Below are 12,797 nucleotides of genomic sequence, written 5' to 3'. Positions count from 1 at the left end.
CGCGGGCCGAGGCTGCCCAAGATGGCTGGGAGTTTGCAGAGTGGCCCGCGGCGCCGGGGCCCGGCTCGCCCTAGGGGAGGCGCGGGGGGGCTGGGGATGGCCCCGGAGGGCTGGGCGCGGGGCCCCCTGCTCTGGGGGCTGCTGCTGCTGCTGCTGCTGCTGAGCCCGGGCCCGGGGCCGCCCGCCTGCCGCGGGGCGCAGCCCAACGCCTCGGCCGCCTGGGACCGCTGCAAGCGAGCGGCGCCCTGCGAGCGCCTCCGCTCCAACGCCTGCCTGGGCTCGGCGCTGCCCTACGCCGCCACCTCCACGCTGCTGGCCGCCGACTCGGGCTCCCAGGAGGAGGCGCACGACAAGCTGCTGCTCTGGTCCGGTACGAGGGCAGGGCATGGGGGGGGGAAATGCAGAGGGGCAAGGCATGGGGGGACTGGAAGCCAGTGCAGGGGGAGGGGGTAGGATATGGGGCCGGGGGGCCAGAGCAGAGAGAGGGGGACAAGGCATGGGGGGCCAATGCAGGGGGGCATGGCATAGAGGGCTGGGAGCTAATGCAGGGGGCGGGGGACAAGGCGTGGGGGGGGGAATGCAGCGGGGCAGGGCATGGGACTGGAAGCCAGTGCAGGGGGAGGAGGACAAGGCGTTGGGGGGAAATGCAGAGGGGCAGGGCATGGGGGGACTGGGAGCCAGTGCAGGGGGAGGAGGACAAGGCGTTGGGGGGAAATGCAGAGGGGCAGGGCATGGGGGGACTGGGAGCCAGTGCAGGGGCATGGGGGCAGGGCATGGGGGTAGGGGGGTCAGTGCAGTGGGAGGGGGACGAGGCATGGGGGGCCAATGCAGGGGGGCATGGCATAGAGGACTGAGAGCTAATGGAGGGGAAGGGGGGCAGGGCAGGGCATGGCGGTGCCAATGCAGGGGCAGGACATAGAGGGCTGAGGGTTAATGTGGGGGGGACAGAGCATGGGGGGAGGGGCAGGGCATGGGGTGCTGGGGGTTAATGCAAGAGAGGGGGCAGGATATAAGGAGTGGGGGGCTAATGCAAGAGGGTAGGCTACGGGACAAGGAGGCAAATGCACAGGGTACAGCATGGGGTCTGGGTGCCAGTGCAGGGAGAGGGGGCAAGGCATGGGGTGCTGGGGACCAATGCAGGGGGGTAGGCTATGGGGCCAGGAGGGAAATGCATGGGGCAGGGCATGGGGGCAAATTCAGGGGGAGCGGGCAGGTCATATAGGGAGCCTTAGGGGAAGAAGCAGGTCATGGGGGAAGGGATGTGGGCAAATACAGGGGGAGGGGTGGTCATGCAGGAGGCTTGGGGGAGGGGGCACATCATGGGGCCCTGGGGGCAAATGCTGGAGGTATTGGGGGGAAGTTCGGGGGGGGCAAAGGACAAATTCAGAGGGAGCCTGGAGGAGCATGGGGACAGGCCATACAGGGATGTTAGGGGGCCATTGGGTATAAAAAGAGGGGGTATTTTACTGCACACCTTACAGGGGTAGATCACTTGGCATCGGGTGGCCAAGTGCAGGCGGCAGCGGGGAGAGAAGCAGAGCTCACAGGGGGCTTGGGGAATTGGGGGGCAGGTCACAGGAGAGTGTAGTTCTTACAGATGTGTCCTGGACTCCCTTTATTCCTTCTGCTGTAATGCACCAGCTTAAGGTGTCTGGGTCTAAGTGTTGAGAGCCTTCTCCAGGCGCCAGCTGGATTCCTTTAGCTCAAGCATCACAGGTCTGTACTTTTGGTACTGACGATCCAGGGTTCGGTCCCTACTGACAGCGCGCGGTGTCTCATCACACCAGCCCTACGGTGACCCTAGGTTCATACAGTGCCAAGCTGCATGGGACCGTGGATGGCACGCTGGGTGCGGCGCTCCGATGTGCAGGTGTGGCCAGGAAAGCAACTGGTCATTCCCACCGGTGAGCAGCTCTGCACTTCGAAGTGCAAAGGGGAAAGTGACTCTTTGTCTGCTGATGCGGCGCGCTCCAGCCAGGTTCTGAGTCCCAGGTTGGGTTTTTTCCTGCGGCTTGTCTGCCCTCAGGACTGAGCTGGGGGCAGTTTCATTGCTGAGCCATGAGGCAGAATGGAGGATGGCTTTGCTTTGCCCACGTAAATCAGTATTCTTCCCTGCAGCCAGGAGGGCTAGGACCAAACCTACACTGCTGTCTGTAACCTAAACAGGTAGGAGCCAGCAGTTACCAGGGACAATTCCACAGAGCCTGGACTTAATGAACCCTGGTCGCAGCAGCAGCTGATTCCCAGCCCTGGAAAGGGAACCCTCCAAAGGCTGCTGTCCCTGGAGGATGAGGGTGGAAAGACGGGGAGGGAATTGGTCAGGTGCAAATGAAGGAGCTGGGGGAGTTGGGTGGGTTAGGACAGTGGTTCTCAACCAGGGGTACACATACCCCTAGGGGTATGCAAGGGTCTTCCAGGGGGTACATTGCCTCCTCTAGATATTGCCCTACTTTTACCAGGCTGCAAAAAAAGCACCAGCAAAGTGAGTACAAACTACAATTTCGTACAGACAATGACTTGTTTAGAGCTCGATATACGCTACACTGAAACGCAAGTACAGTATTTATAGTCCAATTGATTTATTTTACAGTTATACAGGAAATGAGAAAGTCAGTAATTTGTCAGTAATAGTGTGCTGGGACACTTGTTTTTTTGTCTGATTTTGTAACCAAGTTGTTTTTAAGTGAGGTGAAACTTGGGGTATGCAGGACAAAACAGACTCCTGAAAGGGGTACAGTCGTCTGGAGAGGTGGAGAGTCACTGGCTTAGGAGACTGGTAATGAGCCATTATCTCTTTCCTGGATCTCTCGTATGCCAGTTCTGACCTGGCCTATGTCAGGAGGAGCTGTAAGTTATCACCTGGTACACCGCTACCTCACCATAACGCCACCTGATACAACACAAATTTGGATATAACGCGGTAAAGCAGTGCTCGCGGGGGGGGGAGGAGGGGGCTGCACACTCCGGTGGATCAAAGCAAGTTCAGTATAATACGGTTTCACCTATAACGCGGTAAGATTTTTTGGCTCCCAAGGACAGCGTTAGATCGAGGTAGAGGTGTATATGACATTGGTTTCAGCCCAACTCCCAAAACCAGGGTTGGCCCCCTCGTTAGAACTCCCAAGAGAGTGGGTGTTGGGCATCAGACATACTGGTTTTGGGCTGTGAACGCTGCTGTTGCCCTGGCTGGTGGACGGCTGAATGGAGAACTTCCCTCTCCAAGTGTGTCTGGCGGGTTTCACCATGATAAAATCACGGCTACCGAACAAAATGAGCTTTTGCTGCCCCGGTGGTCTGGTGCGCCCCGTTCGTTCTGAGCATTCATCAGCACATCCTGCGGTGCGTGGCGGTAGCCAGCCTTTCCCCGGCTGACGCTTTCACTAGCAATCTGCCAGGATCCCACGTGCCAAATCTAATTTGCATTAGCTGGTGCGCACTGAAGCTGTCCCCAGCCTTAGTATCTGTGTGCATACTGCTGAAACTGCAGAGCCCTGCATGCATTGGCACCAGGCGCTGGATGCAGGGCAAGCAGTGTCCATAGGCTGCACCTCCTTGTAAAAGATGGAAGACGTCCGTGTATCATACATGGAGGAAACCAACAGCACCAACTGGCTTGCAGTGTATGAGGGTCATACATGGCTAATATTGTCTCTGCCTGCACTCTGTTTTGTTCTGTTACTATTAGTATATTCTCCTTTTTGGACTGTTTGCCTGTAGACAAAACTACCAGGAATCAGATTTAGATTAAATCTCAGGAGACTCTTTCTAACTGTAAGGCCAAGGCCAGGAGGACAATGGAACAGGTGCCTAGGGAGGTCAGGGAATCTCCTTCACTGGAGGTTTTCAAAAAGAGGCTAGCCATCTGCCTTTTGTGGTTTCTCTTGCCTCTTGGCAGAGAGTTAGACCAGATGAGCCTTGAGGTCCCTTCTAACCTTAGGGGTCTCAGATTCTGTGCTGGAGGGCCTGGTTAGTGTGATTGAATGCTTCTTTAGATGTGCCCACTGGACACGGTATCCCAAATTAGCCTGAGTTGTAGCTTTCGTCGGCTATCCTATCAACACGAGGATGATATCTGCAGGGGACGGGGAGAGTTATAGTTCTAGGATGGTAGAGATGCCTGTATTTGAGTCAACCAGTGGTTCGTCTGGCATGCCGTGTGCTTTAGCGGAAGACAAAAAGGACCATACGATGTATTTCTGGTGCGCCGATACCATGGAGATGGGTGCAGCAGGAGAACCCAACTCTGTATATGTGTTTTGATACAGAACAGCGCAAAGTCCTACACCTGGAAACATAGAGCGTGGGACCTAGGCACAGAATGGGGGACTGCATCCTGGAAAGCAGTGATTGTGGAACTGGGCAAGCTCCCAGTGCCATCCTGTGACAAAAGGGCTAACGTGAGCCTGGGATGTGTAAAGGCTGGGTGGGGAATAGGAGAAAGGAGGTGATTTTACCTCTGTCAATGGCAAAATACTGGAATACCATGTCCAGGTCTAGCATCTTTTAAAAAGAATGTTTGAAAATTGCAGCGGGTGCAGAGAAGAGCCACAGAAATGGTTCGAGGGCTGGAAAAAATGCTTCACGGTGAGACCGAAAGAGCTCAGTCTGTTTAGCTCGTCCAAAAGAAGATTAAGAGGTGACTTGATTACAGCGCATAAGGGTGTCCGTGGGGAGGAAATACAGGGTCCTAATGTCGTCTTTAATAAATGGTGAATTCTCCAGCTCTTGTCTACAGATCAAACCGGGAGGGAGGCCTTTTGGGGAGATGCGCTTAAGTCAAATGCAAGTGACTTGCTCAGCCCAGGAGAAAATGTCATGGACTGAGTTACACGGGAGGCTGATCTAATGGCCCCTTCGGGCCTTGAACTCTGTGAATATAGAGCAACACAGTATCATGGGAAGAAATTTATTCCTGATTCCCTCAATTCGTGGCTTGAAGCACTGACAGCCCTGGTCATTTTTTTCCCTTAGCCTCAGTGATCTGCAGATGCTAATGAAGTAGCAAGACCCAATCTGTTCCCAGCCCTAACGTGTCTTTAGGTTTCAATGCAAAGTAATGCACAGGCTTAATTTGATATATATATTTTTTAATCTCTAAATACAAAAAACATTAACGGTTTCATTGGAAGCCGGCCAGAGCTGGGTCGTTGGAGTAGTAGGGGATGAGTCTCCTTAGCCAACGTCAGGACTTCTTTGCGGGCAGCAGGGTTTTCTGCAGCTTGCGCTTTTTGAAGAAGCTGTAAGGTTGGGCTTTTCAAAACCCTTCTGTGTTACCCTAACCCAGCCCCCGTAGACGCCAATGGGGGAGTCTCATTGACTTCAGGGAGAGCAGAATTAGGCCAGTGCTGAGCCTTTGGAAAACCTTGCATGCGGTTGCCGCAGAAAACTCCTTCCAGCAATGCCAGCCTTTCTCAGAGGCTTGATATCCTCCAGGGACTGTGACGTTCTGCGGAGGGGTCAGGCGGCTGCAGCAGATTGGGGCCTACGGCATCAGCTGACGCAGATTCCAACAGACGCAGGCAAACGGTGCACTCTGGAAAGGAGCCAGCCCTGCCTCCTGGCTGGCAACGGTTCTTGGATCCTTTCCCCAGCCCTCAGTGCCCGCTGGGAGGGGAAGGTTCCCCCCGTCCTCTCTTCTGAGCCTGTGTGGAGGGAGGAAAGGCGCCCCTGTTGGGAAGTAAAGGGGTGCTGGGGCCCCTGCGTTCCACTGCTCGCACAGTGTGTGTTGGACTGGCGGACGAAGGGAAGAGTGGCTTGGTGCACCAGGGCATTCTCCAGATGGCTCCTACTCCAGGCATAAGTTATACTAAAAAGCTCCCGTATGTGGAGAGGGAAGACCTGGTCTTTCCCAGGGTGGCCCAGGAGCTGCCTTTTCGTTCCTCGTGGAGCTAGTGGGATGCCCCCGCTGTAGCCCTAGCCCTGTGATCACGGCTCTGCAGCAGGGCAAGTGTTGGAAAGCTGGAGTGAATGCAGGGAGGGTAGAAGATCTCTCCACCATGGAGGCAGCCCAGTAGCCAGCCTATAAGATGAGCCCCACTCCCCAAGATCAATATCGCACATTGGTGTATTTCACCCTGGTGTGTATACTGCTTGGGCCTGCTCTAGAGACTTCCCATCAAGGGCCTCAGTGCGTGTTACAGGCACGTCAGTGAGCTAGGGAAGTGTTATCCCTGTTTGGCAGGTGGAGAAAACCAGTTGCAGGGCGGGTGATGTGACCAGCAGAGTCACACAGAGAATCAGTGGCAAAGCTGGAAGTGGAACCAGGTCTGCTCCTAGAGGTGGGGATAGAACCCAGGAGTCCTGGCACACAGGTCCATGTTCTGATCATTGGACCAGACTCCCCTTGGCCCAGAGAATGCGTGGTCTGCTTGTTGCTAGGAGTGAGAGGACAGAGGCTTTGGGTTTCTGAGAGATGGGCTCTCTGGTGTGTCTTGTAGGGGTGTGTTTGCACAGAGAGTAAGTAGAAGAGCCTACGCGTTCTGTGGCTGGTGCGTGGTTAATGTGGGCTGCAGAGTCAAGGCCTGAGCTCTCTGCTAGCCCGTCTTCCCCCTACCATCATCGTCACCTCTCCGGGTTATCTTGGGTGAATGACATAGACTGAGCGTCTCTAGCCTGTTGCTGTAAGACCTGTGTCCCAGACCTCAGATTGTTCTTGTTTGAACAGCAGGATTCAGCCGTTCAGCCCCAAATAAGCATCTTCCCATTCCAGTCTGTGCTCACGCTCAGGGCCGGTGCTACCATTTAAGCCAACTAGGTGGTTGCCTAGGGTGCCAACATTTGGGGATGCCAAAAAGCGGCGCGCCCAATATTTTTTTTAAAGCCTTTCAGTGGCCGCTGTGCTGGGAGGGAGAGGGAGTCTGAGCCACCGGCAGCCAGCCCTGGGGTTGCCCTGGGTCAGCGCGTCGCTGGCAGCCAGCCAGCCCCGGGGTTGCCCGGGGTCAGTGCGCCACCGCCGGCAGCCAGCCAGCCAGCCCCGGGGTTGCCCGGGGTCAGCGCGCCACCGCCGGCAGCCAGCCAGCCCCGGGGTTGCCCGGGGTCAGCGCGCCACCGCCGGCAGCCAGCCAGCCCCGGGGTTGCCCGGGGTCAGCGCGCCACCGCCGGCAGCCAGCCAGCCCAGGGGTTCGGGCTGCCGGCGGCGCGCTGACCCAGAGGAACCCCTGGGCTGGCTGCTGGCTTCTCAGATTCCCTCTCCCTCCCAGCGCAGCGGCCGCTCCATCCTTCTCATTGCCGGAGAGGGCGCCGGCGGCTGAGCAGAGCTCCGCTGCTTAGCGCACGTGGCAGGAGCCACACGACAGCAGGGCTTCTGGAGCAGAGGTGAGCTGGGGTCGGGAGGTGCCAGACGGCTCCGGTGGAGGGGAGCTGGTGGGGGGGTGCCCCAGGGCAGAGCTGGTGCAGGGCTTGGGCGGGGGGGCGGGGTGCAAGGTGGCAGTTTCGCCTAGGGTGCGAAAATTCCTTTCACCGGCCCTGCTCACGCTCTCCTCTCATCCCCCTCCAGGATGTCCCCCTGTCACATTTCAGGTGGAGACGCCTGATCTGAATTTTCCTCTAAACCTTCCCCTCTGCCTCCTCGCCCATTTACTGCTGAAAAGCTCCCGGCGCCCAGCCTGGATACCTCCTCCACTCCCATCACATGAGCCACACCTCTCGTCCTCTATGTTCGCTTTGCCGTCTGCTTCAGCGGCTGCCTCCCCTCCGAGTCCCCATACGGCAACACCCTCTCCTCGCTCCGTCCTTGGTCTCAGCTCCTGCCCGCCCATCTCTCTTCCCACCTTCTTTCAGGCTGCTCCCCCTTGGATCTCCTCCTTCTCCTGCGGGACTCACCAGGCCGCTTCCATCTCCATCTCCAAACCTTCCGCCGAAGTTGGTTCAGGTGTACGAGTCCACGAGGCCAGCACCCGTCAGGACGTGTTCACTCTTGCTGTTAATCAGCCAGACGCAGGCATGCTCCTCAGCCACTGTGCAGCCTTCTGCCTGCTTGCACGTACAAGACTGTCTGTGGCTCACTTACACTGCACTCCTTGGGAACCACGCCCGCTCCTCTCTGAGCTCAGGAACCGCGCTCAGTAAATACCCATGAAACCCAGGCCCCTTAAAAACTCCGCTTGCTCTGAAGCGACACCGGAGATTTCATGCAAAAGATTTTGTGGTCCTTAGAAATGCAAGGGGAGATTAATCTAAATCTAGTGGGGTGCAGAGCCAGCAGTGTTCATGCAGTTGTCGTTCCCAGATTAACCTTAACTCTGCCCCCTGTGCTGCTGTCCTTTAACCATCCACTCTCTTGAAGTAGCCAGAGACAGACACCCCCCCCCCCCCGCAACCCTTTTCACACACAACTTTCCAGGACAGTTCATGGACCCACATGTCCCCTACCAACCCTTCACATACAGATAGGAAATGCTCGCTTCTCCAGGGACTAACTTTGCTTCCACACCAATACACGTGAGTATAGCCTCATCTTGTCACATGGTGATATAATCCACTGACCTTCCAGGCTCACTGTGAGATGCTGGGGTAGGGGGGGGTTTCTGCTTGTATAAGCCATTGGGTGAAGTTGTGAGGGAGTCTCTGACCCATATTTAGAAGTGAGTGGGGTCTGGGAAGGACTCAGACCTGTAAGAGGGGGGTGGGTGAGGACACCAGGGCCGTGTGGGTTATGGAGCGTGTGCCAACATTGGCAGGGGCACCAATGGTGGAGTTAAAACTGATGCTGAAATGGTGGTCAAGATAAAAATCCAAATGTTTTTAATAAACAAACGGCCTTTCCTATTCTACTAACAACAGGTGAGATAATGAACATGGAAATGATTTAAAATTTGCATTTGCTTCTCTTACGTCAGCTGCTCACACTTGGCATTTCTCATCAGTTTGATTAGCAAAACAAGATCATCCGTTTCACTTCCACCTCCCCCTTTCTCATCACTTCCAAGCCCCAAGGTGCCTGCATGACGCTGCCGTGTTACTTTGCAAAGGCTGGAAAGGAGTTTTGCTTGTAGATGGTCTCGTTTTTATTTTATTTTTACATTTAATAACAAATACTTTAGCATTTGAGATTGTGGTTGGTTTTTTACAAAGCTCATAAGCTTTGGGTGCAGTTTGACCTTGTTTTATCCCTTCAGCTTAGAATTGCTTAATAATTTATGTTTAAAGTCTCAACTCGAACGTTCTCTTAAGTAAGGGCTTTGGTAGCATGACAAGATTAAAGTGTTAATCGGGCCCTACTGACTCTTTGTTCTGTCAGATGCGTGTCTAATTGTTATTTTGAATCTTACTATTTGTCTCTGTCCTGAAGCAGTGAGTTCCACGGGTGAACGGTGTGTGGCATGTTTCAAAGATCTGTATTTCTGGAGGACTTTCTGGCTTGGGCAAACTAGTGTCACCCCTGGCGCTCACTCACTAGCCTATTTGCAGTCGCAGCAGGGAGGCTTCCAAGGTGTAGTGCTATCCCTTATCTCTGAGAGGTGGCAGAATTATCCCCATACATGTAGGGGGGAGTGGAGAAACCAAGAGGTTTAAGTCAGTGATTCTCCACCTTTCCAGACGACTGTCCCCCTTTCAGGAGTCCGATTTGTCTTGCATACCCCCAAGTGTCACCTCACTTAAAAACGACTTGCTTACACAATCAGAGCCTTCAAAGGGCAGGTCTTCCACCGTTGACTGGACTTCCCTGGGGAGCCTGGAGATGCACGGACTTCCCTGGGGAGCCAAGATGCACGGTGCATGACCACCAATGTTGCAATGGATCTTCTGGCCAGGTCTGTTGAGTCAAATGAAGCTGTAGCGCCGTGCTGGCGATGAGGTGGCCTTCGGCAATGTTGGCTTTACACTGTTCTTTTTTGTCATCTAGTAATTTTCTGGTAATATTTCTGGTAATATGGTCAGTTTATAGTAGTAATTATGGTAATTTTCACTCCATGCATTTGAAGAAGGGGGTTTTTTACCCACGAAAGCTTATGCTGAAATAAATCTGTTCATCTCTAAGGTGCCACAGGTACTCCTGTTCTTTTTACAAATACCAATGTGTGTCAGCGCACTATTACCGAAAATTTGCCGACCGCCTCCTTTCTGCCGTAGGATTATAAAATAAATCATTTGGACTATGAATATTGTACTTGCGTTTCAGTGTAGAGTATATCGAGCAGTCTAAATAAGTCATTGTCTGTATGAAATTTTAGTTTGTACTGACTTTGCTAGTGCTTTTTTCGCAGCCTGCTGTAACACTAGGCCAATATCTAGATGAGTTGATGTATATGTGCCCTGGTTGAGAACCACTGGCTTAAATGACTTGCTGAGATCACACAGTCCGTCAATGACAGAGCTGGGCTGCGAACCCAGGAGTCATGACTGACAGCACATTTTAGTCACGGGTATTTTCAGTAAAAGTCATGGACAGGTCACGGGCAGTAAATAAAAATTCATGGCCTGTGACCTGCCCATGACTTTTACTATATACCCCCTGACTAAAACTTGGGGGAGGGTGCAGCCTGGGGAGTGCTGGGGAGGGAGTCTCAGCCTGGGGGCCTCACAGGTGCTTGGAGGGGTGAGGGGGGAAGTTATGGCCCAGAGGGGCACCGCAGGTACTGAGGGGGCGTTGCGGTCTTGGGTGCTGCGGGAGCTGGGAGAGGGGGTTGGTGGGGCTGGGGCAGGCTCCCTACTGGCTCCTGGGAAGTGGGGACCCCAGATCCTAGTACCTAGTTCCATGTGCTGCCTCAGCTCTGTCCCAAGCCCTGGTTCTGCAGCTCCCATTGGCTGGGAACCACGGCCAATGGGAGCTGCGGGGGCGGTGCCTGCAGGTGGGGGCAGCCCATAGAGCTAGGCGCTGAGAGAGGCGAGCTTCTGTCTCCCTTCTGGGGAGCCCGCCCAGGTAAGCACCACTCGAGCCTTGAGCCCCCCACGCCCAAACTCCTGCTGCAACTTCCGTGACCTCCGTGACAAACACGGAGCCTTAGCCATGACACTTGCGCCCATGCTCTAAGCACTAGACCAGGCTGCCTTCTCCATAAGGAGCAATAATTCACTACAGAGAGAGAAGGGGAAGATGGAGCTAATTAAAGTTGCAGAGAGGCCAGGCAAAGAGAAGACGCTGCCGAGGGAACGTGTGTTTAGATGTCGTAGTGTTTGCATACGTTGGTATCCCGTGTGTTTTTGCAGTGAGCTCATCTCTATGATCTTTCACCTGCTTTGCCAGTCTCCGTGCAAATCGCTCACTTGTTGATCTCAAAATTCCCATTAGCAGGAGGGCTGCGGAGCCGGGATAATCACAGGGCCTGCTTGCAAGCCAGCCACTGATTACCGAACCCTTGCAAACAACCGCGGCAGGAGGAGACGTGTCCCTACAGGGGCTGCCATTGATGACTCATCAGCCTGGCCGGTTGGGACGTTCGGTGCATCAGTCACCGAACTCTGGTGCAATTGTCCTGGTGCCTTGTGAGGTGTTGGTTTGGCCTTTCACGGGAGATTCAGTAATTGGTCACTGAGGGACGATGGATTTCAAACACGAAGGACCAATGGGCCGACCCGCTGCGGCAGATGGTCCTGATACAAGGTGACAGGGAGCCGGAGGTTTGAAGAGCTGTTCCTGGGGAGAGGACTCAGGGGACAAGCTGCCCTCCCAGCCTAGGCTTGGGCCCAGGTTAGGGGAGAAACCATTTGACCACTCGCTACGTTTCATCTTTATTGCTTATTTTTTGAAGCAGGGCTTTCGTTGGCAATGAAGGGTTAATTAAGTTCATAACCAGCTCTGTGCGCTGCCCATTTTCCTGCCTTCCCTGGAGCTGGCGGTTCAAATCCCAGCGTGGTCAGCTTAGCCTGTTGTCCACCTTGGCTAGATAAAGGGAATCCCAGGCCGGGTGTGGCCAAACCAGGGCTCGTGAGTCTCCTGTGGATCTTCTACAGTTAAAGTTTGGCTTGCGGAGCCCCCCGTGTCCCCTCTGTTCTCCACTGGGGGGGGAGGCTCGGGGCTTCTGCACTGCAGTGGAGTAATGGGGCCCAGGGCTGCTGCCAGAGACGACTGGTGCCTCCTGAGAGTGGGGGAGCACAATTTAAATGTTCACTCTCCCCAGCAGCTTGAGTCACATACCCCAGGCATGTCCCCCCTGTCCCCCCCCCGGTAACCAGATGTCCGGATTTTATAGGAACAGTCCCGGTTTGGGGGCTTTTTCTTATATAGGCTCCTATTACCCCCACCCCCTTCCCAAATTTTTACACTTGTTGCCTGGTTACCCTACTTCCCCCACCCCCCGTTCTGCTCCGCAGCCCCTAGTCCAGGGGTGGGCAAACTTTTTGGCCTGAGGGCTGCATCCGGTTTCCAAAATTGTATGGAGGGCCGGCTAGGGGAGACTGTGCCTCCTCAAATAGCCAGGTGTGGCCTGGCCCTGCCCCATCCAACCCCCCCCAACCAACCCCAGACCCCCTGCCCCTGACTGCCCCCCCGCCACCCCATTCAACCCCTCCTCCTTCCTGACTTCCCCCCTGGGGCCCCTTCAACCCCCCTGTTCCCTGCTCTCTGACCACTCCAGCCTCTATCCACACCCCCAGCCCCTGACCACCACCCTGAACTCCCCTGCCCTCTATCCAAGCCCCCCTGCTCCCTGCCCCCTTACCGCACTGCCTGGAGCACCGGTGGCTGGTGCTGCTGCAGCCGCACTGCCCAGAGCACCAGGACAGGTAGCCGCACCACCCGGCTGGAGCCAGCCATGCCACCACGCAGCACAGAGCACCGGGTTGGGCAGCAGCTCTGCAGCTGCACTGCCCGGCAAGAGCTCACAGCCCCACCGCTCAGAGCATTGTGCCGGTGGCAG

At 55.3% G+C, this 12,797-nt stretch overlaps 1 protein-coding gene across 1 annotated transcript in view; it reads left to right on the top strand.

Annotated features, from left to right (window-relative positions):
- Positions 1 to 224: 224 nt before the first annotated feature.
- The window catches only part of SMO (smoothened, frizzled class receptor), a 31,885-nt gene continuing 19,312 nt past the window's right edge, over positions 225 to 12,797 (top strand). Inside the window, exon 1 of the mRNA XM_030581733.1 lies at positions 225 to 370. The gene's annotated coding sequence lies outside the window, so the exon portion shown is untranslated. The remainder of the gene's footprint in view (positions 371 to 12,797) is intronic.

The sequence above is a fragment of the Gopherus evgoodei genome, chromosome 1, assembly GCF_007399415.2.
Source record: "Gopherus evgoodei ecotype Sinaloan lineage chromosome 1, rGopEvg1_v1.p, whole genome shotgun sequence".
Classification (NCBI taxonomy): domain Eukaryota; kingdom Metazoa; phylum Chordata; order Testudines; family Testudinidae; genus Gopherus; species Gopherus evgoodei.
This window is presented reverse-complemented; position numbering and strand designations above follow the sequence as displayed.